This window comes from Muntiacus reevesi, chromosome 1 (genome assembly GCF_963930625.1).
Source record: "Muntiacus reevesi chromosome 1, mMunRee1.1, whole genome shotgun sequence".
In the NCBI taxonomy this organism is placed as follows: domain Eukaryota; kingdom Metazoa; phylum Chordata; class Mammalia; order Artiodactyla; family Cervidae; genus Muntiacus; species Muntiacus reevesi.
The window spans coordinates 227,238,865-227,265,866 of NC_089249.1; the positions used below are offsets into that span (position 1 = coordinate 227,238,865).

The following is a 27,002-nucleotide window of genomic DNA, read 5'->3' on the forward strand; positions in this document are numbered from 1 at the left end:
TCAGCACTCGTGATTACATCACATAAATTACTTTCCTTCCGATGTGACATGCCATCCCTTGATGAAGGAGACCATATTTCTAATGAATCATTCCAAAACAATTTACCTTTTTGCACTACTACTGGAAATAGGATCATACTGAATTCCTCCAGCTTCTGTCAACCAAAAGCATCATTTAATTTTTAAACAACTTAATAAAACTAGACAGAGAAGTAGTCTAGAGCTATGAAAAAAAAAGAAAATAGTTGACCTATATGAGATGCTCAAAATATACTGGCTGAATTGAAAGGCTTTGGAAATTTTATACCCTGCATGTGGAGTTGTGATCAACTGTACTTATTAGTTTACTGTACTGTACTATAGTACTGTTGCATTATTTACTTTTGGATTATTTACTCAGGGACACTAAGGACTGAACTTGGGATTCACCTAGTTTACTGTAAATGTAGCATGACATCTATGTTTCTTCCTTTTGTTAGCTCTTTTCCACAGCATTCTTTAGCTGTTCAGTACTGGGCACATAGGAGCTGCTCAAGAAAGCTTGCTGTTTAATCATAATTTATGACAGAGTGAAAGTCTATACTTATCACAGAGATCTTCAGCTTATTCATGATAACAAGAAGTTTCTCCATTTATTGGATCTAAACTCTTTATATTGTATTTTAGATGTATTGATCAATCTAGCACAATCAAAAGTATATCTACAAACGTCATGTAAAACAGAAATCTTAAGCTTCAAAGAAAAAATGTGCTGTTCCACATACCACCTCAAAAAGATCTACAACCCCTGCATAGATCCTCCACCAAAGTCAATACTGAGATTAATATTACATTCCTGAAATCAGTAAAATTGTAATCCTGACCCAAGCAACTGTGAGCTGTCTCCTATCTTCTGGATTGAGAGGAAGGGCAGCTTGAATTTCCTTGAAATGCCAATACCAAAATTCTTTACATTCCAGCTAAAAATGCTTCGCTCACCATGAGACTTTGGCTTCTGCCCTGTCTTTTATACCCTGGTTTCCATTTAGATTTGATGTATAACTATCAGTGGTTAACTCAGGGTCACATATTCTTCAGTCTTTGTTGCAAGGATGGGTACTCCCCAAGTGTGATTAATAGAAAGCTGGGGCTGCACCAAATATAGTGGAATAGGGAGACCCTTCCACAGTCCTTCCAGCTGATACCCTAGCCTCTCTTCTGACAGCTGTCATTCCAGTTTATGCCCCTCCTTGCCAGACAGCAGGGATCTATCTCAAACAAACCCAGCCGGCGAGGGGCTCTTCCTGTGAGGACAACAGGAGAAGAAAAGCAGACAGACAACGTGGAGGCTGTGAGTACCTTTGAAACCAAGGCTGCTGGTTGGCTGGGTTTTCTCATATCATAGTGATCCTACAAATGAGGAAAATCAAATATTTCTAATTCCTTGGGCTCAGGACATGGGGAATATAATCCCTATGCTTTTAATTTATAGGAAGTCAGTACAGTGACTTCCCACCTCAACTCACAGGACCAAATACATTCACTCACTCTCTCACTCATACACTTGTCAAAGAACACTTGCCTAAAATCTATTATTAAAGCACTAAGAAAAACACAGGAGAGGGTTCAAAGATATACTGGAACTCAACATTTCCTGGCTCCAAACATCTGGAGCTGCTAAAATCCCTGCAATTTCCAGCAGTCCTCTTGGTCAGATGTACCTTTTCAGTGCCAGGTCAAGAGCATGGCATACCAGAGAAAGAACAGCCCTTTTATTGCATCAGTGTTACCTGGCCCTTCACTCTACTCTGAAGAAGCCAGACAGAATTTCAAGAAAGGTCCGCAAAAATACTGCTGGTGACTCTAAGACTGGAAATGACACCTAGCAGAGGGAAAGATGAAGAGAGGTTGTACTGACATAGCCAGAGGAAAGGAAGAGGGTTTTGTGGAGGAAAGAAAAAAAAGTAATGAAAGGACAACAGTGAATAGCTGGTCTCTACCTGGGATGGCACTTTTTAAAGCTCAGTTCAAAATGTCTAGCATAAACACCTGCCTGCAAAGGATCCTTGGAGGCAGCTTAACTAAAATGTCTATAATATATATTATGCTAAATGCAGGGAAATGGGTAGATAGACATCAGCATTACTGAATATCTATTTCATCTCTCCTTCCAGCCCACAGATTTAGTCAAAAATCTAAATCTTGGGTGTGTGGCTGATTTTTTTTCTCTCACTTTTCTGCCATATTTTTCAAGTTTTCTAAATTAAAATGCATTTTTATAGAAACATTTAAATATATTATTTTATAAAAATAGAACAAATCTCCGGGCTTGGAGAAAGGGCCCTGGGTCAGACTGCACATTGCTGAGTAGACCAAGAAATTCCAGAACTCCCAGGAATCTTAATACCAATCATTACCAATTTCCCAATCTGTTGACTTTTCTAGGTCTAGCAGTTAATAAGGGGATAATAACATCTGCCTTCCTTAAAGACTTGTCCTGAAGGTCACAAGACGAATATGTGAAAGTGTTTCTTGAGTATCAAGTATTTAATGAGTGTGAGACAGTATTATTCCAGCATTACTCCAAAAAGACAACTTTCTATAAAATGAAGAGAGAATAGGGATAAATATAAAGAAGGTAGTGATTTACATGAACTTCCCCTCCATTTGAGTTCAAACAAAATCCACAGAGTAATTCTGACCAGCAAAAGCTCTCTCCTCAAGACATCTGAAGCAACAACAGAAAGAGAAATACAGCATCAAGAATCTATTCCATGTCAGGTAACTTGGTGATTGTGAAACCTTCAAGTCCTAGGACTGAACATCTGAGAGGTCTTCCCACTTTTCAACCCTGGTGAACTCTGACCCCTAAGGGGAAACACTGAAACTCAAATGACATGGAAGAGACCTAGCAAAGTTATATTTGAAACTGCAAGAGATTGACTGATTTCCCCCGAGACTGGCCCTGAGTTTGTTTTGAGTTCTCACCCTGAGGTATTTAGCTCTCTCCCACAGGAGTTAGAGAAACTAATTAATTAAGTCTGACAAGAAGCAACAATGAGTACAGGGCTACAGACTTTTACTGACACTAGTCCATGGCCAAATATGTTTCTCATTCTGGCTCCTATTTCCAGTGCACATTAGAATAGATGATGTCAACACCAGCCGAGAAGACAAGTTATCTCAATACTCAAACCCTGGCAGGAGAATCTGTGCCCTGACTTATTTTTAGTGCTTTTCTACCTTAGTAATCCAGTCAGCTAAAGAAAAGCTAGCAACGGGACTGTTCTCTGAGCTCACCACCCTTATTTATCCCTTAGCAATTAGCAAGACATTTAATCACTTGGGGAGACTCTATTAGGAGTTTGGGGTCCAATCACTCACAGATTTTTAGAGGCCACAGAGGATTATTATCTTAACCCAAGTGGAAATGTGGGCCTCACTATCTCACTGGTAGCAATCTTTTACTCAAAGGAGAAAGACACAAAAGAAAGGTAGTTAACAAAAACAGATATGGATAGCCTATTATTTTTATCAACAGGGTGGAGGATGGCATGAAAAGAAAGAATTGTGTTTTACCTTTTATGAAATGCTAGAACTTAAAACTAGGGCACACATTCTCCCTATCTTAAATTTCAAACTGGACTGTTGCTAGGAGTTTACAATGAATAGTTAGTGCCTGTTTACCAAGATGCAAAAAGTGAAGCCATCAAAGATTAATCAGTACTTTCCACATTTTTGCATTTGGATTTAACCCCAAATATTTAACTTTATTTCAATCTCATACAGCTTGTGAGGACAGATTTATCCAACACCAGCTGTCCTCATATTTAAAAGCTGCTAAACAAAGATAAATTTAGAATCAAGGAAGGATCATATTCCTCAGCAAGAATTCTGCTCTATGCCCCACTGATGCCCTGAGCCACAAATGACAAACCAAATACCAGCATTATTGTTGTTTTTCTTGGACATTTCTTTAGAAGCCACAGTGTGGCAGAAACAGCATACACCACACAAGGCATGAGCCCTAAACTCAGAATTGTACCCATGGGTATAAATTTATTCCCAAGGTTATTTCTCACCAAAGTGGGAGGAAGGTATGTATTGTTTTGACAGAGCAGGGAATGAAGTCACCTATCACACATACCCACCCCCTTCCTTTTTCTTTTCTTTTTTTTTTTTTGAGCTTTCCACTCCAGGAATTTTCCAAACTTGCACAAAGCTCAAATTAGATTGAAGTCTGGATAAGATACAACTGTTCATTAAATCAAAGAGAAAGACCAAATGCCATCATCTTGACATTAGATATTTAGTATGACAACATATTGCATTAACAAAATAATGAAAAATAATCTCAAGATTCTAAAAGATTATTTAATATTCTCTTTGAATGAAGTCTAACTGTAAAAGTATAGTTGTAAAAATACATCATTAATGTTCATGTGCAATTTGTATGTCTTAGGTCGCTCAGTTGTGCCCGACTCTTTGCTACCCCATGGACTGCAGCCCACCAGGTTCCTCTATCCTTGGGGATTCTCCAGGCAAGAATACTGGAGTAGGTTGCCATGCCCTCCTCCAGGTTATCTTCCCAACCCAGGGATCGAACCCAGGTCTCCCACACTGCAGGCGGATTCTTTACTGATTGAGCCACCAGGGAAGTCCATGTGCAATTTGGAAGATCATATTTCTCAACAGGCATTTTACAAGAGTAGAAAGCAAAAGTGACTAATAAACACAATATATATACAACCTCATTCAAGATTAAAGAAATGCAGGTTTACAAAACGATAAGATGTCAAATTTTAAGGATTGTAAGGAATGATTCTCAAATAACTACTGAGAATGTATCATTTTAGAAAAGGGGAATTTGGCCTTAACTATTAAACTTCAAAATGCATATTTTCCCCCTGTAATTCCACTGCTATAGATAAACTTACAAAAGCATTCAAAGGTGTGTTGATAAAGATACCCACTTAATTATTGTTTTTAACAATACAAATATTCTTCAATAGGGAAATGATTATATTAACTATTATAAACCATATGAAAATTCTATGTAGGAATTCATAAGAATGAATTAGATTTTTGTGTGCTATTATCAAATGATGACCCAGATATATTAAATGGAAAGGCAAAGTGTAGAATACTATAAATAGTATGATTGCATTTATGAAAAAATAAAATGAAATATATATGAATGAAAATGAAATGAAATGAAAATATATATAGCTGTATGAATGTATAATTACATATATAAGGGCTCCCCGGTGGCTCAGATGGTAAAGAATCCACCTGCAATGCAGGAGACCTGGGTTTGATCCCTGAACTGGGAAGATCCCCTGGAGGAGGGCATCACAACCCACTCCAGTGTTCTTGCCTGGAGAATCCCCAAGGACAGAGCAGTCTATCAGGCTACAGTCCATGGGGTTGCAAAGAGCCAGACATGATTAAGCACAGCACAGCATATAAAGGATATTAAAAACTGTTAAAAATAGAAGTTAGAGACGAGAAGGGGTCAGCTTTTTTTAATTTTTATTTTTTATTGAAATATATGTGATTTACAATATTTCAGGTGTACAGTAAAGTGATTAAGCTTTTTTTTTCAGATTCTTTTCCACTGTAGGTCAGTATAAGATATTGAATATAGTTCCCTGTGATATACATAGGTCCTTGTTGTTTATTTATTTTATGTATAGTAGTATATATCTATTAATCACAAATCCAAATTTATCCCTCCCCCCACTTTCCCCTTTGGCAACCATAAGTTTGTTTTCCATGTCTGTGAGTTTATTTCTCTTTTATAAACAAGTTCATTTGGATTACTATTTTAGATTTCACATATAAATGATATCACATGATATTTGTCTTTCTGTCTTACTTCACTTAGTAGGCTTACTTCACTTAGTATGATAATCTGTAGATCTATTCATGTTGCTGCACATGGCATTACTTTGTTCTTTAATGACTGAGTAATAGTTGGTTATATTTATACACACCACATCTTTTTCCATTCCTCTGTTGACACTTGGGTTGCTGCCATGTCTTGGCTGTTGCAAGCAGAGATGCAATGAACACTGGAGTGTATGTACCTTCCTAATTAGAGTTTTCATCTTTTCTGGATATATGCCCAAGCGTGGGATTACTGGATCATATGGCAGTTCTACTTCTGTATTTTCTGAGGCACCTCCATACTGTTTTCCACAGTGGATGCACCAACCAACATTCCCACCAGGAGTGCAGGAGTGTTCGCTCTTCTTCACACCCTTTCCAACATTTATTTGTAGACTTTTTGATGATGGCCTTTTTGATTGGTGTGAGATGATACCTCATTGTGGTTTTGATTTGCACTTCTCTAATAATTAGCAATGTTGAACATCTTTTCATGTGCCTTTTGGCCATCTGTATGTCTTCTTTGGAGAAATGTCTATCTGGATCTTCTGCTCATTTTTTAATTGAGCTGTTTGGTTTTTTATATTGAGTTGCATGAGCTGTTTGTATATTTTGGAAATTAATCCCTTCTTAGTTGCATTATTTGCAAATATGCCCTCTCATTCTCTAGGTTGTCTTTTTATACTGTTATGGTTTCCTTTGCTGTGCTGAAGCTTGTAAGTTCAATTAGGTCCCATTTGGTTATTTTTGGTTTTGTTTCCATTACTCTAGGAGATGTATCCAAAAAAAATATATTACTGTGATTTATGTCAAAGAATATCCTGTCCGAGTTTTTCTCTAGAAATTTAACAGTATTCAGTCTTACATTTAGGTCTTTTATCCATTTTGAGTTTATTTTTGTATATGGTGTTAGTTGTTGTTGCTATTCTGTCACATCCAACTCTTTGCAACTCCATGGACTACAGCACAACAGGCTTCCCTGTCCTTCTCCATCTCCCGGAGTTTGCTCAAACTCATGTCCATTGAGTCAGTGATGCCGTCCAGCCATCTCATCCTCTGTAGTCCCCTTCTCTTTCTACCTTCAATCTTTCCCAGCATCAGGTTTTTTTTCACTGAATCAGCACTTCTCATCAGGTGGCCAAAGTACTGGAGCTTCAGCTTCAGCATTAGTCCTTCCAATGAATATTCAGGACTGATTCCCTTAAGGATTGACTGGCTTGATCTCCTTGCAGTCTATGGGACTCTCAAGAGTCTTCTCAAACACCACAGTTCAAAAGCATCAATTCTTCAGCGCTCAGCTTTCTTAATGGTCCAACTCTCACATCCCTACATGACTACTGGAAAAACCATAGCTTTGACTAGATGGACCTTTGTTGATAAAGTAATGTCTTTGCTTTTTTAATATACTATCTAGGTTGGTCATAACTTTTCTTCCAAGGAGTAAGCATCTTTTAACGTCATGGCTGCAGTCACCATCTGCAGTGATTTTGGAGCCCAAAAATATAGTCTGTCACTGTTTCCATTGTGTCCCCATCTCCTCTGCCATGAAATGATAGGACTGGATGTAATTTTCACAATATTGATTCTTCTTACCCAGGAACATGGAATCTCTCTCCATCTGTTTATGTCATCTTTGATTTCTTTCATTAGTGTCTTATAATTTTCTGTGTACAGTTCTTTTGTCTCCTTAGTTAAGTTTATTCCTATATATTTAATTCTTTTTGTTGCAATGGTGAATGGGATTGATTCCTTAATTTCTCTTTCTGATTTTTCATTGTTGGTATATAGAAATGCAAGTGATTTCTGTGTACTGATTTTGTATCCTGCAGCTTTGCTAAATTCACTGATTAGCTCTAGTAATTTTCTGATACTATCTTTAGGGTTTTCTGTGTACAGTATGTCATCTGCAAACAGAGAGCTTTACTTCTTCTTTTCCAATATGGATTCCTTTTCTTTCTTTTTCTTCTCTAATTTGCTGTAGCTAGGACTTTCAGAACTATGTTGAATAACAGTGGTGAAAGTGGACACCCTTGTGTTGTTCCTGATCTTAGGGGGAATGCTTCCAGTTTTTCACCATTGAGAATAATGTTTGCTGTACGCTTATCATATATGGCCTTTACTATATTGAGGTAGGTTCCTTCTATGCCCATTTTTTGAAGAGTTTTAATCATAAATGGGTGCTGAATTTTGTCAAAGGCTTTTTCTGCATCTATTGAGATTATCAAATGGTTTTTATCTTTCAATTTGTTAATATAGTGTATCACATTGATTGATTTACGTACATTGAAGAAATCTTTCATCCCCGGAATAAACCCAACTTGATCATGGTGTATGAGCTTTTTGATGTGTTGCTGAATTCTGTTGGCTAAACTTTTGTTGAGGATTTTTGCATCTGTGTTCATCAGTGATATTGGCCTGTAGTTTTTTTGTGTGTGTGTGTGTTGTCTTTGTCTGGTTTTGGTATCAGGGTGATGAAACCACCTTTTCTTCACTATATATTCTTGCCTCCTTTGCCACAGATTTATTGACCAAAAGTGTGTGGGTCTTTTTCCATCCTGCTCCATTGATCTGTATGTCTGCTTTTGTGCCAGTACCATACTGTTTTAATTATTGTAGTTTCAAGCATCAGTTCTTTGGTGCTCAGCCTTCTTTATGGTCTAACTCTTACATCCTGTACATGACTACTGGAAAAACCATAGGGTACCTGATTCCTCCAGCTCCATTCTTTCTCAAGATTGTTTCAGCTATCAGGGGTCTTTTGTGTTTTCATACAAATTTAAAAAATTTTTGTTCCAGTTCTGTGAAAAACACCATTGGTAATTTGATAGGGGTTGTGCTGAATCTGTGGACTGCCATGGGTAGAATGGTCATTTTAACAGTACTGATTCTTCCAATCAAAGAACACAGTATATCTTTCCATCTGTTTGTGTGGTCTTCAGTTTCTTTCATCAACATCTTAGAGTTTTCAGAGTACAGGTCTTTTGCCTCCTTAGGTAGGTCTAGTCCTAGATATTTCATCCTTTTTGATTCAATGGTAAATGGGATTGTTTCCTTAATTCATCTTTCTGCTATTTTGTTGTTAGAGTACAGAGATGCAACAGATTTCTGTATATTAATTCTGTATTCAGCAACTTTACCAAATTAATTGATGATAGTTTGTTTTCTGGTGGTGCTTTAGGATTTTCTATGTATAGTATCATGTCATCTGCAAAGAGTGACAGTTTTACTTCTTCCTTTCCAATCTGGATTCCTTTTATTTCCTTTTCTTCCCTGATTGCTATGGCTAAGACTTCCAAAACTATGTTGAATAGAAGTGTCAAGAGTGGGCATTCTTCTCTTGTTCCTGATCTTAGAGGGAATCCATTCAGCTTTTCATCACTGAGTATGATGTTAGCTGTGAGATTATCATAGATGGGTTTTATTATGTTGAGTCAGATATCTTCTATGTCCACTATCTGGAGTTTTTTTTTTTTTAATCATAAATGAATACTGAATTTTATCCAAAGCTTTTTCTTAATCTACTGAGATGATCATATGGTCTTTATTCTTCAGTTTGTTAATGTGGTATATCACATTGATTAATTTCTGTATACTGAAAATCCCTCACATCCCTGGGATAAATCCCACTTGATCATGGTATATAATCCTTTTACCATATTGTTGGAATTGGTTTGCCAGTATTTTGTTGAGGATTTTTGGCATCTATGTTCATCAGCGATACTGGCCTATAATTTTCTTTTTCGTGACAGCTTTGTCTCGTTTTGGTATCAGAGTGACAGTGGCCTCATAGAATGAGTTTGAAAGTGTTCCTTCCTCTGAAACTTTCTGGAATATTTTCAGAAGGATAGGTACTAACTCTTGTCTAAATGTTTGTTAGAATTCACCTGTGAGATCATCTGGGCTAGACTGCTATTTGCTGTGAGGTTTTAAGTTACTGGTTCAACTTTAGTACTGGTGATTGGTCTGTTCATATTTTTTATTTCTTTCTGATTCAATCTTTGGAGCCTAAAACTTTCTAAGAATTTGTCCATTTCTTCTAGGATGTCCATTTTATTGGGATACAGTTGATCACATAAGTCATTTATGATTCTTTTATATTTCTGTGGTGACAGTTATAACTTTTCCTTTTTCATTTCTGCTTTTGTTGATTTGGCTTCTCTTATTTTTTTGTAATAAGTTTCATTAAGGTTTATCAATTTTGTTTATTTTTTCAAAGAATCAGCTTTCAGTTTCATTGATCTTTTATACTGTTTTTTCAATCTCTATTTTATTTATTTCTGCTCTTATCTTTTTGAGTTTTTTCCTTCTAATAACTTTGGGTTTTGTTTGTTCTTCTTCCTCTAGTAGGTTTAAGGAGGAAAGGATCAACTTTTATTTTTCATTTTATACCTTCTGTACTCTGAATTTTTAGAGTTTTTGCCCTAAGCATCTACTACTTTTACCATTTTAAAATTTTTGGCATTCACAGGTTTGTTTCAATTCTCTGAAACATTCAGTTGTATAGAACATCCCAAGTTCCTAAAAATACTTTATGAATCAAAAGAATGAAGTTATACTCAGGGTAGTTTTGGAAAACTCAGCAGTGGCCACAGGACTGGAAAAGATCAGCTTTCATTCCAATCCCAAAGAAAGGCAATGCCAAAGAATGCTCAAACTACCACACAATTGCACTCATCTCACACGCTAGTAAGTAATGCTCAAAATTCTCCAAGCCAGGCTTCAGCAATATGTGAACCATGAACTTCCAGATGTTCAAGCTGGATTTAGAAAAGGCAGAGGAACCAGAGATCAAATTGCCAACATCTGCTGGATCATCAAAAAAGCAAGAGAATTTCAGAAAAACATCTACTTCTGCTTTACTGACTAAACCAAAGCCTTTGACTGTGTGGATCACAATAAATTGTGGAAAATTCTGAAGGAGATGGGAATACCATACCACCTGACCTGCCTCTTGAGAAATCTGTATGCAGGTCAGGAAGCAACAGTTAGAACTGGACATGGAACAACAGACTGGTTCCAAATAGGAAAAGGAGTATGTCAAGGCTGTATATTGTCACCCTGCTTATTTAACTATATGCAGAGTACATCACTAGAAATGCTGGGCTGGAAGAAGCACAAGCTGGAATCAAGACTGCTGGGAGAAATATCAATAACCTCAGATATGTAGATGACACCACCCTTGTGGCACAAAGTGAAAAAGAACTAAAGAGCCTCTTGATGAAAGTCAAAGAGGAGACTGAAAAAGTTGGCTTAAAGCTCAACATTCAGAAAACTAAGATCATGGCATCCGGTCCTATCACTTCATGGCAAATAGATGGGGAAACAGTGGAAAGAGTGGCTGACTTTATTTTGGGGGGCTCCAAAATCACTGCAGATGGTGATTGCAGCCATGAAATTAAAAGATGCTCACTCCTTGGAAGGAAAGTTACGACCAACTTAGACAGCATATTAAAAAGCAGAGACATTACTTTGTCAACAAAGGTCCATCTAGTCAAGGCTATGGTTTTTCCAGTAGTCATGTATGGATGTGAGAGTTGGACTATAAGAAAGCTGAGGGCCAAAGAATTGATGCTTTTGAACTGTGGCGTTGGAGAAGACTCTTGAGAGTCCCTTGGACTGCAAGGAGATCCAACCAGTCCATCCTAAAGGATATCAGTCCTGGGTGTTCACTGGAAGGACTGATGTTGAAGCTGAAACTCCTGATACGAAGAGCTGACTCATTTGAAAAGACCCTGATGCTGGGAAAGGTTGAGGGCAGGAGGAGAAGGGGACACCGACTCAATGGACATGGGTTTGGGTAGACTCCGGCAGTTGGTGATGGATAGGGAGGCCTGGCGTGCTGCAGTTCATGGGGTCGCAAAGAGTCGGACACAACTGAGCGATTGAACTGAACTGAACTGAACAGGGTAGTTTTAGTACCTGGGCTTCCCAGGTAGCTCAGTGGTAAAGAATCCCCCTGCCAATGCAGATGCGTGTTGGATCCCTGGGTCAGGAAGATCCCCTGGAGAAGGAAATGGCAATCCACTCCAGGATTCTTGCCTGAGAAATCCCATAGACAGAGGAGCCTGGTGGATACAGTCCATGAGTCACAAAGAGTTGGACATGACTTAGGCAAGACTAAAACAACACATTTTAGTGTATCCTACTTCTCTGAAAACTGACTATTCCTATAGCTTGGTAGAATTGGCCAGAATGTCATTCATTTTCTAGAACAGATAACAAAGAGGGAATTGTGTTCATATAGCCCTCATATTTTGAAAATGGATTTGACCCTCCAGATTATATTTATGCCTTGTTGTCATTTCAATGATTAGGAAAGATTTAGTATCATACAATCTAATTTCAGGAGAATATTAAGTATAACAATACTCTGAGCACATTAAATCACCAAAGACTTTCATAAAGGGACCTATGATCTCAGGTTCAAGAATGCAAGGAGGTAACACTGAGTAAATGGCAGGAAAGCATGTTCTGATGTGGGAGAGCGCTCTGTAGATTATAAAATGTAATAGAAATTTAGATAGTAGAATGCCAGAATATTTTGTTGGGTCTGCTGCCTAACCTGATTTCACCAAGCCTTAGGCTGGACATAGAATAATTACTCAAATTTTACTGCAGAGAAAATCCTACCACAGATGTAGGCTGATGTAGTGATTTTAATTTCCTTTTGGAAGACCCTATAGGATGGGTTCTCCATAATATTTCTTTTCAGTATGTGTGTGTGTGTGTGTGTGTGTGGTTTTTCAACAGACATCAGGTGCATAACACATAATAACTCATATTTTGAAACTATGAATTAACATACATGGTGCTCTTCTACTTTATCTTATTTATTGGTTCATTTGCTTAATGTTATAAACCCTTTACTCAACCCAAGAACTGGAACAAAACCAATAACTTACAATATCTATGTGCTCCTCCCCTTTTTCTTCCCCTCACTGTTCCTCAATTGTTACCACTATCATATTTTTGTGTGTATTACATCTTTACTTTTAAAACAGTCTTATCAAGGTATATTGCTGTACCTTAAAATAGGAAAATTAAGCAGAATAAATTCATTCATCCACTAATAGTACAATGAATTTGATGAAGGGCAGGACTCTGCATTAGACATTATGAGAGATATACAAACACCTGAGATAGCAAAGCACTGTACCTGGCACTCAATATATTTTTCACTGAATTGGATCAAGCAAAAAATTTACCAAGTACATATAATATGGCTGCATTCTTAAATAAAGAAAGGGTTGGCAGGGATCTCTTGGAATTTGGACAAAGAGATCTATGATCCAAACAACTTCCCAGGGCCAGTTTTAAGCAAGTAGCTTCCTTTTTGCCAATCTCCTCCATTTTCCTTTGTGCAATCTTCTTCATCTAGCATTAAAGAGCCAGGAGTTGAGTCTCTGCTACTTGATACCCAATCAGAAACTTTTACCCCATCTGTTCTATACATGATGACAGATAAATCTCCCTTAAGTCCTATCAGGTCACTCTATACCCAGTACAGACCTACAATGATTCCTTAGCTCATTATATGATCTAAAACCTTACCCTGACATTCAAGGCTCTGAGGGATTTGATACTAACCAGTCCTTCCAACTTTCTGTCTCCTGTCAAAATGACTTACTTATATTTCTTATGAATGCCTCACACTTTAACCAATGTTAAGACGCTTTGCCCTGCTATTTGTCGAAATGTGGTCTATGGATCAACAGAATCAGTTTTATCTGGAAGCTTGTGAGAAAAGCACCATTTCAGGTCCCCACCCAAACCTACTCAATTTGAATCTGCATTTTAGCAAGATTTTCAAGTGATGCATATGCACATTAAACTTTGAGAACCACTGTGAAATTATAAAGTGATTTTCTCTGGTGCTTAAGGAACTGTTATCATCAATTATTTCCCTACAGAACATGTATGCACCTAGAAAGCAAAGGGTTATCCAAATTATGTTATCCAATTATGCTGTCCAGCCCTCAGAAACAAAGGACTACACAGGATTGACTATTTTGGTGTCAGTTCTGCAGCTAAAAAGGTAACTAGAATCATCTTCCTTCACTCTATTGTCTGACAAACCAGACCCAACATAAACAACACACCAACACAAACACACAAGAACATACACACATAGGGTCTTCTGTTAATAGGATTTTTAGCAGGAGAGGAAATTGCAAAAGAAAGGGATGTTAGGGACTTCCCTGGTGGTTCAGTGGCTCCCAGTGTGGGGGGCCTGGGTTTGTTCCCTGGTCAGGGAACTAGATCCCACACTCCACAACTATACTGGAGCAGTCAAATAAATAAAATTTTTTTAAAAAAAAGAAAGAAAGGTATGTTAAAGCCTCACATAAATATCTACCTCACGTAGATAGCTTTGAGATCAATTAGACAGTCACTGTAAGTCCCCTTGAAAGTAAAACTGAGCGGCTAGATTTACTTGATGTACTCCCAGGTCATGGTCAATAGTCTATGATTCCAGGGGACAACACTTCTGCAGTCCCCAAGGTCACTGCAGCGAGCAAGGACAGCCCTGAGATTAAGTCTGAAGCTGCAAAGCCTGACTTCCTCTCTCGGTCCTCTCTAAACCCCAGCTTCTTTATAACCTCCTCGAAAAGCTTCTGCTCTACATGTGTGTCTACTATCTTGACACTTTCATCTCTGACATTTCTAACTGCCCTTGCCTCCATAAGCCTGTCACTGTCAACACTTCTTTCTCCTACTCTCTACTCAGCTTCTTGGTCTCTCACAGGGTTCAACATTGCCAAGGTGACAACAAGCTAATTAAACTGTGCTACAATAAGAAAGTTAGGGAAGAAATATGTCCTGATTAACCTATGCTAATCACCTTTGCCCCTTCCCCTTGTGCATTCTTTGGTAACTTTCTTTGTTTTTATTTTTTACTGAAGCATAATTGAATCACAATATTGTGTTAATTACTGTTGTACAGCAAAGTGACTCAAATATACATATATATATATATGTATATATATACACACACACATTCTTTTTCATATTCTTTCCATTATGATTGATTACCAGACACTGAATATAGTTTCCCGTGCTATACAATAGGATCTTGTTGTTAATCCATTCTGTATATACCAGTTTGCATCAGCGAATCCCAAACTCCAAGCCCAACCTTCTCTCACTCCTCTCCCCTTCGGCAACCACCAGTCTATTCTCTCTGTCCCTGATTCGGTTTCTGTTTCGTAGATAGTTTCATTTGTGTCATATTTTAAATTCCACACATAAGTGATATCATATGGTATTTCTCTTTCTTACTTCACTAAGAATGATAATCTCTAGTTGCATTGATGTTGCTGCAAATGGCACTATCTTGTTCTTTTAATGGCTCAGTAGTATATCACTGTATATATGTACAACATCTTTTTTTACTTCAAAAGATTTCATATTAATTGAACAACATCTTCTTTATCCATGTATCTATCAATGAAAATTTATAACAGGTTGTTTTCATGTCTTGGCTATTGTGAAAAATCCTGCTATGAACATGGGATTCAAACTGTCTTTTTAGATTAGAGTTTTGTCTAGATATATGCACAGGAGTGAGACTCATATGGTAATTCTATTTTTAGTTTTCTGAGGAGGCTCCATACTGTTTTCTACAGTGACTGCATCAACTTACATTCCCATCAACAGCGTAGGAGGATTCCCTTTTGTCCACACCCACATTTAATGATGGCCATTCTCATCAACATGAGGTGGTACCTCACTGTAGTTTTAATTTGCATTTCTCTAATAATTAGCAATGTTCAGCATATTTTCATGTTCCTATTGGCCACCTACATTTCTTCTTTGGAGAAATGTCTCTTTAGTGCTTCTGCCCAATTTTTGATTGGGTTGTTTTTTTGTTGCTGAGTTGTATCTGTTTGTATATTTTGGAAATTAAGCCTTTTCGGTTGCACTGTTTACAAACATTTTTGATAACTTTCTTGAGAGAACTGACCTGGGGTATCATTATACCATATTCTGGGGCAGGGGCTGGACCTAGTGAGAATTTGTCCTTTGGGTCTCAATATTTTTATTTATTGAACACTCTTTCAGCTCTGCCTCTCCCAAGCTCTCTGATATGGGTCTTTGGAGTTTTGACCCAAAGCTATTTCATATCTCCCAAGAGAAATCAGTACAGTTACCACACAACTCTCTCACACTTTGGAATCAGCTTTTTATACACCACCCAGTTTGATTAATCTCAACACCACATCTAATTTCTTATATATCTAAGCATATATATATATATATATATATATATATATATATATATCTTATATATCTAAGATTTCTTATATATCTTGTTTATTCTAATAAACAAGAGCACTGTCAGTTAAGTTTCTGACCCAGTGTCCTGTATATGAGAAGATTATTAAATGGACATCTCTGTTCATATGCTTATTAGGTCCCTCCTAAACCCAAAGCTATATAGATACAGTAAGCAACACAGTGGGGGTATTAGGAGAGAGACAGAAACACAGAAGAGAAAATCATGAAATAGATTCATACAAGTAAAACAAACCTGAATTTTGACAAAGGCTAGGCTTTTCATTGGAACCTAGGTCCCCTTTCCTCCTATTGCTCAAGAAGTACACAGGTCAAGAAAGTATATTTCATATAGTAGAGGTTAAAAGCTCACTGCTCTAGAAAAGGACCGTGTTGATTTTATTCCTGACTTTACTGTTTTATCAGCTATGTGGGTTTGAGCAATGTGTATAACCTCTTTAAGATTTTTCCTAATATATAAAATGGAATAATATGTTTACATCTTGGGATTTTTGTAGGAGTGAATGAAATAATGTATATAATGTGATTAGTACAGTGCTAGTGACCAATCTCACTTTAAGTTGTTAAAATCAAGCTCAGAGAGGACTACTCTACATGATCTGGTTTGGTCGTTATTGGTTTTTTTTTTCCCTCTCTAATTTGCAAAGCCTGCTTAATGCTACAGATTCTCCTCTCTAGGACTCTTTTAGTGTTAGTTACACATAGCTCTAGCACATGCCGCTGTCCATGTGGTGGGTAACCTGACTCCCAGCTGAGGACAGTATGTGGTCTTAACTGTCCTTGTGCACACAACATTCCTCTTGGCAATAACTCTGCATGTGTGTGATGCGGGCAAACAGAAATGGAAGAGCCTTTTTTAAAAACTGAGCATGATCTTATAACATAAAAACTTATGTACTTAAGCCAGTGGTATCAAAAAGGACAAACATCCTCTTTCTATTTTAGGCTAAATATCAAAGGAAATGAAAATTTTAGGATTAAATATCAGTCTCTTATGAATTTAGCAGGATGTGAAAGACATTAGAAGGAATCTAATCTCCCCCACCTCTAAGATGACTCGACAACTGGCCTGTCTGCCTCAGAATGTCACCACTGGAGAGGGTGTCATTTGTGTTAAAGTAATGGCTCTTCCTGTTTAAAGACAAATGGAGGCCTGGAATGTCTTCACAGAGAAATTTGTACCTTGTCTGAAACAGTCTATCAAAGGATTGGTATAAAACAAGTCAGTGTTGATGTGCCCTGATGGTGTGATAACTTTGGAAGTCTAAAGGAAGAAAACATTACAAAGTGTGTACAAGAAAGGGTTCTACTCTCTGACATAAATCACAGCAAGATCCTCTATGACCCACCTCCCAGAGTAATGGAAATAAAAGCAAAAATAAACAAATGGGACCCAATTAAACTTAAAAGCTGTTGCACAATGAAGGAAACTACAAGCAAGGTGGGACAAGGCAGCCTTCAGAATGGGAGAAAATAATAGCAAACAAAGCAACTGACAAAGAATTAATCTACAATATATACAAGCAGCTCATATAGCTCAATTCCAGAAAAATAAACGAGCCAATCAAAAAGTGGGCCAAAGAACTAAACAGACAGGTCTCCAAAGAAGACATACAGATGGCTAAAAAACACATGAAAAGATGCTCAACATCATTCATTATCGAGAAATGCAAATCAAAACCACAATGAGGTACCATCTCACGCCGGTCAGAATGACTGCCATCAAAAAGCCTACAAACAATAAATGCTGGATAGGGTGTGGAGAAAAGGGAACCCCCTTATACTGTTGGTGGGAATGCAAACTAGTACAGCCACTATGGAGAACAGTGTGGAGATTGCTAAAAAACTGGAAATAGAACTGTCATACGACCCAGCAATCTCACTAATGGGCATACACACCGAGGAAACCAGAATTGAAAGAGACACATGTACCCCAATGTTCATCACAGCCCTGTTTACAATAGCTAGGACATGGAAGCAACCTAGATATCCATCAGCAGATGAATGAATTAGGAAGTTGTGGCACATATACACAATGGAATATTACTCAGCTATAAAAAAAAAATAACGCATTTGAGTCAGTTTTAATGAAGTAGATGAAAGTGGACCCTGTTATTCAGAGTGAAGTCAGAAAGAGAAACACCAATACAGTATATTAACGCACATATATGGTATTTAGAAAGAGAGTAACGACAACCCTATATGCAAGACACAGATGTAAAGAACATTAGATTTAAACAGACACGGATGTAAAGAACAGACTTTTGGACTATGTGGGAGAAGGTTAAGGGTGGGACGATTTGAGAGAATAGCATTGAAACAAGTATATTACCATATGTAAAATAGATGACCAGTGCAAATTCGATGCATGAGGCAGGGCACTCAAAGCCTGTGCTCTGGGACAACTCCAACCAGAGGTATGGAGTGGGGAGGGAGGTGGGAGGGGGGGTTCAGGATGGGAAGACACATGTACACCTGTGGCTGATTCATGTTGATATATGGCAAAAACCACCACAATATTGTAAAGCAATTAGCCTCCAATTAAAATAAATATTTTTTTTTAAAAAAAGAAAGGGTTCTGGGGGCGAGGAGAGTTTGCAAAATACAAATTTTGTCAATTTGCCAAAGCTGGATTGAAAGTTGCTGTTTACAACACAGTAAGACTTAACTCTCAGCAACAATCTCTGACCAGCCGTCACTGCAGGTGCTGGAGAATGAGACCAGAAGTGTTGCAAATTATTCTCCTGGAGTCCAGGTTTCTGTCACCACTGAAAACTTCAGTTTCAGTATTTTATCCTCAAATAAGAGAAAAAAATGTCAAGTCCAATCTTTAGCTAAATTTGAAAATTCTCCAACAAAGTAAAAAGTGGTTTGCCATATAATTCAAACCAAATATCTGTTTATCTTAGTATTTGAGCCCTAAGGTCTGAATTTTTTGTATAGAAGAGCTCTATAAACTGGGTCTTTTAAAACTGGTTCCTATACCACCATAAATAAGGGTCCAAGAAACAAGAACAAAACCAATTTTTTCTTGAACAGAGAGATATTCTTGGAATACTTGCTCTTAGAGCCCTAAGCCACCATGTGAGAAATCCAACTACCCTGAGGTCACTATGCTATGAAAAGCCCAAGTCGTACAGGCCCAGCCCAACAGGAAAAGACATCACTTGAAAGAGAGAGAGAGGCCAACTATTACCAAGATGCCAGACTTGTGAGTGAAGGAACCATCTTGGATAAATGTACTCTCAAGGCCCAACTGCCCCAGTTGAAAACACATGGATCAGAGATGAACTGCCCAGTTGATGCTTCTTAAATTCCTGACCTAAAACATCAAGTCACAGTAGAGAGATCATATGCCCTAAAAGAGCACCTCAGTGAGCAAGAGTTTCAAGATAAGTCCCAGTTGTTTCCAAGCCCATTTAGGTTCTCAGCATCAGGGGGAGGAAGTAGTAACATTCCTAACACATGATCAGGCATCCTATTCTTTGATGGAGAAGCAGTCTGAGAAAGGTCATGAACAACGTGGACCTTGGCAATAGGAAAACAAATATGGTGCAGATATTCAAATAGAAATCTGTATGCTAGTTATGTATGCTAGTTGGGATCTTCCCAACCTAGAAATCAAATCCATGTCTCTTATATCTCCTGCACTGGAAAGCAGACTCTTTACCACTGAGCCACCTGGTAAGTATAGCTAGCATGTAACAGTTGTCCTTTAAAACAGCTTTATACCAAATACCATTTAGCTACTGGAGAAACCATGAGAACCAGGACAGTGAGTATTTTACTTTAACATGAAAAAAACGTAATTGATCATCTCTTTGGCACTGCATAAAATAGAGAAATTTGACAAAACATTAGGAAGAGGTAAAACACTGAATGTGATTAAGTAAAATTTCCAGTCATCTAGAAAATAACAACCCACCCTTAACATTAGTGTGTTGAAAATAAAAAGAAGAGATTTACTTTTCTAAAAAGCAAGAAAGGGATAATTTCCTAGTGATCTAGTGGTTAGGACTCAGTACTGTCACTGCCACGACGCTGTTGCCCTGGTTGGGGAACTAAGCTCCTGCAAACCATGTGGTGCAGCCAAAATAAACAAGTAAACAAATATATAAAAATAAATACAAAGGACTCTTCCCTGGTGGCACAGTGGAAAAGAATCCGCCTTCCAGTGCAAGAGACATGGATTTGATCCCTGGTCTGGGAAGATCCCACATGCTGTGGAGCAACTAAACCTGTGTACCACAACTACTGAACCAGTGCTCTAGAGCCCGCGAGCTGCAACCACTGAAGCCCGAGCACCTAGAGACTGCTCTGCAACAAGAGAAGCCACGGCAATGAGAAGCCTACTCACCACAACCAAGGGTAGTGCCCACCTGCAACTAGAGAAAGCCCACACTCAGCAATGAAGACCCAGCACAGCCAAAATTAATAAAAACAATTTAAAAATACATACATACAAACAAAGCAAGAAAGAGAGAACAAAAGACAAAGAAACAGGCAAACACAAAGACAGTATGATAAATGATCAAGAGATCTGGAAAAATAAAAACCCACTGTTACTGAGGAATGGTCTAGATCAACTGGGGAAGAAATGGTAAGATGCATTTTTAGAATTTCCTGTGTACCTCCTCAGAGCAGCCAGAATAGCCATCATCAAAAAATCCACAAACAATAAACGCTGGAGAGGATGTGGAGAAAAGAGAATGGCCCTACACTGTTGATGGGAATGTAAATTGGTACAGCCACTATGGAGAACAGTTTGGAGACTCCTTAAAAAACTAAAAATAGAGCTACCACATGACCCTGCAATCCCAATCCTGGGTATATATCCAGAGGAAAACATGATCCAAAAAGAAATATGCAACCCAGTGTTCATTGTAGCACTGTTTACAATAGCTAAGACATGGAAGCAACCTAAATGTCCATCAACAGAGGAATAAAAAAGATGCGGTACATATATACAATGGAATATTACTCAGCCATAAAAAAAGAATGAAATAATGTCATTTGCAGCAACATGGATGGACCAAGACAGTGTCACATTGAGTGAAGTGAGTCAGACAGAGAAGGAGAAATATCATTACTAATATGACATCCCTTATATGTGGAATCTAAAAAGAAATAATACAAATGAACTTGCTTACAAAAGATAAACAGTCTCACAAACCTCAAGAACAAGCTTATGGTTGCCAGGGCAAGGGTGGGGAGAACCGACAGGGAGGGAGTTTGGGGTGGTCACATACACACTACTACATTTTAAGTGGATAACTAACAAGTACCTACTGTATAGCACAAAGAACTCTGCTCGTGTTACGTGGGAGCCTGGATGGGAGCAGGGTTTAGGGGAGACTGGATACACGTATTTATACGGCTGAGTCTCTTCACTGTTCACCTGAAACTCTCATGGCATTGTTTGTTAATCAGCTATACACCCATATAAAATAAAAAGTTTTTAAAAAAGAATTCCCTGTGTACTAAAATATCCTCAGGAACTTTTCAAAACCATCACCAAAATATTCAGTTTATGTCAAATACTATTCTCTCTTCAAACAGCTTAAATATGTTCATATGTCAAATTCATTTTTACAGTGGGCCACAGAGTATAGATGCTCTAGACTTGTTCAGAAATGACAGAAATCATTAAACACACACAATTCACAACACCTTAACTCATGTATCTCCATCCTCAACTATTTTGCCTCCCTCATCATGAATGAAAAATACATGTCTTCCACAATAGATGTTCTTTGTGGACAATTCATTTTAACTATCATTCTGTAAATAAAGGTAACTTATTATTTTAAATACATACTAAATCATAAAATAGGCAAACAAAAAAAAACTGGAAATTCAAACTCATCCATCAAATAACTTAAATAACACTTAAAAAGAATGCACCAAATTTAGCTTATTGTGTGAATTTTCACTGATTATTCCCACTAAGGTGACACTTTGAAATATTTGAAACATTTTATATTGCTAATCTGCCTGACCTCCCTTCTCTTTCCCCAATTTTTGCCTAATTGTAGCTACTATCAGATTCTTTCACTGTGTACTTTTAAACAAACCTGATGTTCTACTCCTCAGACCACTGAACTTACATTACATCCATGAAGCTAGTCTAACTCTGCAGACATCCTATTCAGGCAGTGTTATGAGAGCCTCATCATTGTTCCTGATCTCTGTGTATCTTGTCATCTTTCCAGGGTGACTGCCAAGGTCTTGGACTCTTCATTTGGTGGAGTCTAATTCTGTTCTCTTTACAAAGAGCTAGGGTTACACTCAGCAAAGGTTACCATTTACGTGAGACGTGAAGCCTGCTAGAATAACTCATCACCAAAGTGAAATCCCTGGCTATTTTTTCTCTCAAGGACATCCTCAGTGCTACCTAAAATCAAGAAGGAACACTTCAGGACAGGTCACACACAGGGCCCACACATATTCTGAATCGACCATATCATTTTGATAACTCTAGCGTGTGATATTATTTCACAGCAATTGAGCAAACTCTAGTGTATGGTATTATTTCACAGCAATTGAGCAAAAAGGTTTTTCTTCCTGAAAACCTCCTTTTCTATCTCCTAGAGGAAAATATATGAGTATCAAATGTAATAACTACAGTGGCTTTAGCAAGAGAAGACTGAGTTTTCTTTTAGAAATATTCCTTTTCTGGAAGGAAAAGGGGTGGTTCTCATGCTTGGTTTGGTTTTATAACTTACCCAAATGAGTTCTGAAAGGTTTATTTGCATAAATAAATCACATTTTAAGCTGTTACCTAAAGCACAGTTCATCTTTCAAACTTCTGCATTCTGGAATGGCAGTGTAAGTCCCAGTCCTAAGTGCTGACTGCTTTTGCCTTTAGTGCCAATATTCATTTTTTTTTCCCCTCATCCTCTGATGGAATTTCATCTATTCCAATAAATATGAAAATCAGAGATTTTAAAAGATAAAAACTTTTTAAATAAATTATTTTAATTGGTGGCTAATTATTTTACAATATTGTAGTGGGTTTTGTCATACATTGACATGAATCAGCCATGGGTGTACATGTGTTCCCCATCCTGAACCCCCCTCCCACCTCCCTCCCCATCCCATCCCTCAGGGTCATCCCAGTGCACCAGCCCTGAACACCCTGTCTCATGCATCAAACCTGGACTGGTGATCTATTTCGCACATGGTAATATACATGTTTCAATGCTATTCTCTCAAATCATCCCACCCTCGCCTTCTCCCACACAGTCCAAAAGTCTGTTCTTTACATCTGTGCCTCTCATCGTTATCATCTAAATTCCATATATATATGCGGTAATATACTGTATTGGTGTTTTTCTTTCTGACTTACTTCACTCTGTATAATAGGCTTCTCCTCATTAGAAATCCACCTCATTAGAAATGATTCAAATGCATTCTTTTTAATGGCTGAGTAATATTCCATTGTGTATATGTACCACAACTTCCTTATCTATTCGTCTGCTGATGGGCATCTAGGTTGCTTCCACGTCCTAGCTATTGTAAACAGTGCTCTGATGAACATTGGGGTACATGTGTCTCTTTCAATTCTGGTTTCCTTGGTGTGTATGCCCAGCAATGGGATTGCTGGGTCATACGGCAGTTCTATTTCCAGTTTTTTAAGCAATCTCCACACTGTTCTCCAAAATGGCTATACTAGTTTGCATTCCCACCAACAGTATAAGGGGGTTCCCTTTTCTCCACACCCTCTCCAGCATTTATTGTTTGTAGACTTTTGGATAGCAGCCATTCTGACTGGCATGAATGGTACCTCACTGTGGTTTTGATTTGCATTTCTCTGATAATGAGTGATGTTGAGCATCTTTTCATGTGTTTGTTAGCCATCTGTATGTCTTCTTTGGAGAAATGTCTGTTTAGTTCTTTGGCCCATTTTTTGATTGGGTCATTTCTTTTTCTGGAATTGAGCTGCATGACCTGCTTATACATAGTGGAGATTAATTCTTTGTCAGTTGCTTTGTTTGCTATTATTTTCTCCCATTCTGAAGGCTGCCTTGTTTCACCTTGCTTATAGTTTCCTTCGTTGTGCAACAGCTTTTAAGTTTAACTAGGTCCCATTTGTTTATTTTTGCTTTTATTTCCATTACCCTGGGAGGTGGGTCATAGAGGATCCTGCTGTGATCTAATTTCTAAAATATTTTGAAAATGCAAATAGACCTAGAAGAAACCATCTCACTTCTTATTAGATATGTGAAAACCAAGACTCCAAAAGGTCTTGACTTAGGAAATGGCAACCCACTCCAGTATCCTTGCCTGGAAAACTTCATGGACAGAGGAGCCTGGTGGGCTACAATCCATGGGATCACAAAGAGGTGGACACAACTGAGTGCACGTGCACATGCATACACCAGAGTCTTGTCCAAGGCACATAACTAGTTAATGACAGATCTAGAACCAAAACCCAGATTTCCTCAATCCTGAATTAGTGCTCTCTTTCCCACAGTATCTGGTGCCTCTATAATTTTATCCATTTCAGTATCGTCTTCAGACAAAGATGGTTTAATTCACGCTAACCAGTAGCATATCCCAATGTAAGATTCAGGACATCTCATGGCTCTATTAGTTATCACTGTCTCCTTTTATTAGCTGGAAGATCACGGACAGAAGATGGGAAATCCTGCCTGGCCTCTTCATGCCACTGATGAACTGACAGCACAGGCTGTCTAGTGCCTTGTGCATGAAGTTTCGTTGTTCATGCTTAGAACAAGAAGCATCTCAGATGTTGAGGAGGCCTTCCCTTTATAAGAATTGGATTTCCTCTTTTTTCCTCATTAGCCAGGGAGCATAGGACAATTTGAAGATGGGCAAAAACTTGAACTTCATTCACCACCAAAACTATTTTGCTGATGTTTTATAGCTTCTCCTTCAAAATATACCAAGACACTTAAATGAAATTCTAGCCTCTTGAACCACATGACCTTTTATTTATAAGGTATGTTTCTTCCAAGAAGTTTCAAATGTTTCTTACATTTTCTCATAATTCTTCTCTTCCTATGAGGGGAAGCATTTCATTTTTATCTTCCTGCCACAGCCAGAGTTTCCCTACTATTTCTAGGGTTCCTTTCCAGGGTCTGATACTTAAAGGTTAGAATCTCCAGAAGTCACAAACATTCTCAACTGACATCTCAGCCAAGATTGCTAACAAATGTATTCATTCAACAAATATTTATTGAGTATCTCCTATGTGCCTGGCACTATTGTAGGCACTAGGGATACAAGAGTAAATAAAACAGACCCTCAAGAAGCTAACACACAAATTAAAAAGATGGTTTCCATTACCCAGTGAATTCCAAACCACAAAAATGCTCTATTCTGATTAAAAAAAAAAAATTACTACCATCTCAACTACTCAGACTAATATCTGCAGTTTTACATTTATCCAGTAATACAGAGTTCATTTGCTATAGGCCTATATGGATTGCATTAGAAAACATGAAATTTGGAGTCTCTTCCACCAACAGATTGCATGACCTTCAGCAAATCCATAACCTCTATGACCCTTAGAGTTTTGTTCTCTGAAGATGTTAGACAACATTTCCCATGTCTTAGTCTGCAATTCTGTGATTGGTTAACTTCACCTAAGATGGCTATATTCCATTTTTTTAATCGGAATCTAGTTGATTTACAATGTTGTACTAGTTTCTGCTGTACATCAAAGTGAGTCAGTTATACACAAACACATATCCACTCTTTTTAGATTCTATTTCCATATAGGTCATTGCAGAGTATTTAATAAAATTCCATGTGCTACACAATAAGCTCTTATTAGTTAACTATTTTATATATGATAGTATGTATATGTCAATCCCAGCCTCAAAATGTATATTCCTTCCTCCCCCTTTCCCCTTGGTAACTCTAAGGTTTATCAAAATCTGTGACTTAATTCTGTTATGTAAATAGGTTCATTTGTACCAATTTTTTAGATTCTACATATAAGTGATATTATATGATATTTGTCTTTCTCTGACTTACTTCATTCAATATGAAAATCTCTAGGGCCCATCTATGTCTCGCGGTCCCATCTATGTCTCACAAATGGCATTAGTTCATTCTATTTTGTGACTGAGTAATATTCTATTGTGTACATGTACCACATATTCTTTATCTATTCCTTCTATTTAGGTTGCTTCCTAATAGATAGGTTGCTTCCTAATAGATAGGCTGCAGCCTATCTATTTAGGTTGCTTCCATGTCCTAGCTGTTGTGAATGGTGCTGCTATGAACACAGGGGTGCATGTATCCTTTCAAATTATGTTTTTTTCCGGATATATGCCCAGGAGTGGGATTGTTGGATATGGTAGCTCTATTTTTAGTTTTCTAAGGAATCTTCATACTGCTTTCCATAGTGGCTATACCAATTTATATTCCCACCAACAGTACAGAGGTTTCCCTTTTCTGGAAGAGAAGGAATCTTTCTATATCAACTGCTTTTATTTGTGGAGTGGCATTGAGGGAAATAACACAAACTAACACACATCTCCTAGGACAACTGTTAACAGCATCTGCTCATGCAATAATCTATAAAATCAATCAGCTCCATGCCTATTATGTGTTCAACACTGAACTAGATACTTTGGGGATGGGAGACACACGGAAAGATGCCTGATCTTAAGGAACCTGATGTAAGATGAAAGTACACAACAGTAAAGAATTGGAAACAAAAGTGTATTATAGGAGTTCCCTTGTGGCCTACTGGCTAGGATTCTAGGTTTTCACTGCTGTGGCCCCAGTTTAATCCCTTATTGGGAAGTGAGATCCTGCAAGTCACATGGCATGGCCAAAAAAAACCCAGAGGTGCACTATTA

The 27,002-nt window shown here is 37.8% G+C and overlaps 1 protein-coding gene across 1 annotated transcript in view; it reads left to right on the forward strand.

Annotated features, from left to right (window-relative positions):
• The first annotated feature begins 1,245 nt into the window (after positions 1 to 1,245).
• LOC136156139 (palladin-like) overlaps positions 1,246 to 27,002 on the forward strand; it is a 44,971-nt gene continuing 19,214 nt past the window's right edge. Inside the window, exon 1 of the mRNA XM_065918600.1 lies at positions 1,246 to 1,330. The gene's annotated coding sequence lies outside the window, so the exon portion shown is untranslated. The remainder of the gene's footprint in view (positions 1,331 to 27,002) is intronic.